Consider the following 5100-nt stretch of genomic DNA (forward strand, 5'->3'; position numbering starts at 1 on the left):
TAATTCTAGATCATTCTGTATCTGGAACGTTCTGTTGTTTTCACAATTGCCAATATCGTTTATCATGATGTCACAAGGTTGTTTACGAATGGACCTCTGATTACGAAATCTGTATTATGTAACAGTCCTCTACCCCTACGTGACATTCTTTAGATTTCTTTAAACTTGCTTGTTTATGCCGCTCGATGCTACGTGACCGACGATGAGTTCGTGTGATGCAACACTACATTACCTTCTCGAAGTTACTGGACTGAACAACCAACTATATAAATAGTGGTGTAGTTTGTGTAATGAGTATTATTATTATTATGATGATTATTATTGAGTTGGTTATGAGAGTTGTGCTATGAGTTGTGGATTGGTAGTTGATGCAGAAATTAGAGTTATTTGAGAAGCCGTTCGTTAAAGTTCTTCAAGAAGTCAGATTATCATTTCGCTAGTAGAATTATTCAACATTTAATTGACTGCTTTTCGGTTATAACCCATTAAACTACGTCATTGAATCTTTCCAAGTCTTTTTCCTGGTAAGAGATAGAAAGAAATCGTGACAATGAAAATGAAGCTTCAGCAGTTGATGATAGAATTTTGTCGGGTCTTGGTTCTTAGTAGTTCATCTGAGTTGACGGGCTTATGCTATGCGTTAGCATCTACTATGGAACCATTTGTATCTTGAATTTGAAAATAGGAATTTGTAGGAAGTCTGTATAGCTTTGTCCCGTCTAAGTTTTTTTCTATTGAACAATGCTTGATTCAATATTGAACATTCTACTTCTTGTATGTTGTAACAGTGTAGGCCTATGCATTTTGTATCCACACAATCAGCATGATGGACAAAGATGTTGGTTTGTCCATGGCTCTTGGGGGCATGCTCCAAAACCCCCCTAGAAAGCTTGCGCCGACGTCACGACGGCAAATTGGGCTACTTTTAAATCGCTTTGGCGCATTTTTGGGCTCTTTTTTTCAAAAAATCTGGCAACACTGTCCAGTCAGAGTCAGCTGCTTTCATTTGTGCAGTGTGCACCCTATTGATAAAAACAGTGATTCTCCAAATAATTTTCTAAACCATTTTAAAAAAGAAATATGTCAAGCTTGGTGAATTCGTACCAGTTATAACACCACTGATATTGATAACTGTGACTTAAGTTGCAGACAAAACTTGTTTTAAAACATTTTGGCAACATCTTAAGCATTGTTGATATACCTTTTCATAAACCTCATCACTAGAGCCATATGGGTCTTCAATGCTCACAACATCATTTTCATCATAGGAACCAAGAAATTCAATTTTGGCTTTTAATGTTTGGCCGTCTTGCATTCTCTTCAAGTTTCTCATATTATTCTCATCCATTACCAGAATAATATCAAACGTTTCGAAATCTTCCATAGTTATCTTCCTAGCCCGGTGGCTTTCAACATGGTGATATACATCATGAAACTTCATGCGTCGTTGACCAATCTCATTTGGTGCACTTCCAATCTGGGCTTCAGATGTTCCTGCACTGTCCACATAACAACTTGTTAAGGCATTGGCTTTAGAAAGCAGCTCCATGAAACAAGCCTGCGCCATGGGAGATCTACATGTGTTTCCATAACAAACAAAAAGCACTGACTTAACTGGCATCTTCACCACTACTAAAATGGACCTGAAACAATGAAGATTATATTTGATCAGCATGAATGAATCATGTTTTCTTGGCCTCTGTCTGATCTAGGCTAATTAATCCTATCTGATAGAGGTTTTTAAGTACCGTAGTAAAATGCTACCAAGCCATAAAAAAATCAATTTTTTATTTTGAACAAGAGCTTTTTTTGCTTTTTTCTTGAAGCTTTTTATCACCTCTTAGCATAAAAAAAAAAACAATGTCTAAAAAACCTATGAGACTGTTTTCGTCTAAAATCACAGCATTTGTGCATTATCTGTTCATTGAAGCTGGTGAGAACTACTACCGTACAACATGGTTTTCCATCGTTTATTGTAAATCAATACCAGTATCTAACTGCTCTTGGCTGATGCTGAGCTTCGTCGGAGTCTGCCTCGCTTTCTGACCTAGTCTTATTCTGAAACGATCCCTGTTCCATATCTAGAAAGCTAAAACCTCAATTGCTAAGGTAACAGGGATCAGTTGTCAGTAGATGTTACAGAAAATATATTTCGCACTTATTCAGTGCATCGTCAGTTCTGATAAAGGGCAGTTAAAACCTACAAGTAATGTTTTAAACAACATTACAGTGACGCAATAATGCCAAAACATGAGCGTAAAAAATTGAAAAAGCAAAAGCGTAAATATTGAAAAAATGCTGAATGAAAACTAAACCAAGCCGGCAGTAAAGTAAATTACGTATCAAATATAAATTATAAACTAGAAATGATGAAAGAGCGATGAGCAAAGCCTGCAAATGTAGCGTTGTGACAAATTACGGCAAAGAAAATAAATTATATGCGGAACACGGCAGTCAAAGGCAGTGATAAACAAACTAAGTACAGCGATAAATAATTAAATGGAGCGTCTTGGAAAACACAAAATGTAGCGTTGTGGAAAAAAGAGTAGGCAAAGACGGCAGTGAATAATAAGGCAGTAAAATATTGAAAAAATACCAAAAATGTAGTGGAGCGTCAAAAAATTAAACTTGTGGCAGAATTAATTTTTGGATATTTATTTTGGCATGTATCCTATGTATCCACTTATCTTCACAAGCATCTAGATTATCAATATTGGGTTGTTCAACAAATGTGACATTGTAGCATTGGGAAAGTTGTGGTTCAGTACTTAGATCATGAAATATAGCAAAATGTTTTAATAACGCAGCCCTGTCATTATTAGAGGAAAAATCGAAAGTGTTCCAAGTTGCACGATGGCCTGACCAGCGAACCGAAAATTTATTAACCGTCTGTCCAACATATTGTTCATGGCAAAGTAAACATGTTGCTACATAAATCCCATAATTGCTGCAATTGAGTTCCTGTTTTAACTTAAAAAGTCTTTGCGGAGTGCTCAATGTCGTTTTATGTGAAACCATTGACAAACGATGATGACCATGGTTACCACACAACGCACAGCGACCACAAGGGGCAGAATAACCTCTTTGTAGAACAGAAGATTGGATTTTTTTTGATAGATCTTTGTAGTTTGTAACATAATTTCCAATTGTTTTTGGCCTTGTGTATGTGATCATGACATCAGGTTTAAGTTCCTTTTCTTTTTCACTCATTTTTAATAAAGCTGGGAAAGCAGTAGCCCACACAGTCTTGCTGTTTTTCTTTAAAAGAAAAACAGCAAGACTGTGTGGGCTACTGCTTTCCCAGCTTTATTAAAAATGAGTGAAAAAGAAAAGGAACTTAAACCTGATGTCATGATCACATACACAAGGCCAAAAACAATTGGAAATTATGTTACAAACTACAAAGATCTATCAAAAAAAATCCAATCTTCTGTTCTACAAAGAGGTTATTCTGCCCCTTGTGGTCGCTGTGCGTTGTGTGGTAACCATGGTCATCATCGTTTGTCAATGGTTTCACATAAAACGACATTGAGCACTCCGCAAAGACTTTTTAAGTTAAAACAGGAACTCAATTGCAGCAATTATGGGATTTATGTAGCAACATGTTTACTTTGCCATGAACAATATGTTGGACAGACGGTTAATAAATTTTCGGTTCGCTGGTCAGGCCATCGTGCAACTTGGAACACTTTCGATTTTTCCTCTAATAATGACAGGGCTGCGTTATTAAAAGATTTTGCTATATTTCATGATCTAAGTACTGAACCACAACTTTCCCAATGCTACAATGTCACATTTGTTGAACAACCCAATATTGATAATCTAGATGCTTGTGAAGATAAGTGGATACATAGGATACATGCCAAAATAAATATCCAAAAATTAATTCTGCCACAAGTTTAATTTTTTGACGCTCCACTACATTTTTGGTATTTTTTCAATATTTTACTGCCTTATTATTCACTGCCGTCTTTGCCTACTCTTTTTTCCACAACGCTACATTTTGTGTTTTCCAAGACGCTCCATTTAATTATTTATCGCTGTACTTAGTTTGTTTATCACTGCCTTTGACTGCCGTGTTCCGCATATAATTTATTTTCTTTGCCGTAATTTGTCACAACGCTACATTTGCAGGCTTTGCTCATCGCTCTTTCATCATTTCTAGTTTATAATTTATATTTGATACGTAATTTACTTTACTGCCGGCTTGGTTTAGTTTTCATTCAGCATTTTTTCAATATTTACGCTTTTGCTTTTTCAATTTTTTACGCTCATGTTTTGGCATTATTGCGTCACTGTAATGTTGTTTAAAACATTACTTGTAGGTTTTAACTGCCCTTTATCAGAACTGACGATGCACTGAATAAGTGCGAAATATATTTTCTGTAACATCTACTGACAACTGATCCCTGTTACCTTAGCAATTGAGGTTTTAGCTCAATACCAGTATGGTACCAAGCTCAAAATAGCAGCTGTTATCTGTTCACAAGAAACGTCTTTACCGTTCACAAAATACAGTAGCCTACTTAATGCCGTACGAAGGCAAAAGAAAATCAAAAGTTCTGAAACTGTTCAGCCATACTAAAAGATCAAAATGCAAAGTCAGTAAAATCTGCATGGAAAGAAAAGTCAATAAAAAAAAGAGGCAGACCACCAAGACGATGGCATGGCAACCTCCACTAGGCATGGGCTTGTCAATTTGGCGACACCGGGTAAGCTAATTTAAAATCGTGACTCGTGGAAGCAAATGACCCATGTTGATGCAAAGTCTGCTTCAGGCGACTGAATATAGCCACAGTTACCACAAAAGGTGTACCATCTTAAATGCACAATTTGTCAGATATGCATAAACCTGTCATTCATTACTACATGTGTGCTTCTCTCTGTTTTTGTTTTATTTTTTGCTATTTGTTTTTTTTTGGGTTTTGTGGCCGTGCTAACTACTGATATATAGCCTATGTAGCGCTAGAGAGCTCTGTCGTCTCTGACGTCACACGTCACTAGATTTGTCCAGAAGGCTCCGCCTTGAGCGCATAACTGCACGTCTCGGGAATTCAATCCAGTAATCGGGAATGCAACTTCAGTAATCAACTTCACTAT

The 5100-nt window shown here is 36.6% G+C and overlaps 1 pseudogene; it reads right to left on the minus strand.

The window, feature by feature from the left end:
• Positions 1-1138: 1138 nt before the first annotated feature.
• Positions 1139-1567, minus strand: LOC145769202 (low molecular weight phosphotyrosine protein phosphatase pseudogene; annotated as a pseudogene).
• Between the last annotated feature and the right edge of the window lie 3533 nt (positions 1568-5100).

Source organism: Aplidium turbinatum, chromosome 4 (genome assembly GCF_918807975.1).
Source record: "Aplidium turbinatum chromosome 4, kaAplTurb1.1, whole genome shotgun sequence".
NCBI lineage: Eukaryota > Metazoa > Chordata > Ascidiacea > Aplousobranchia > Polyclinidae > Aplidium > Aplidium turbinatum.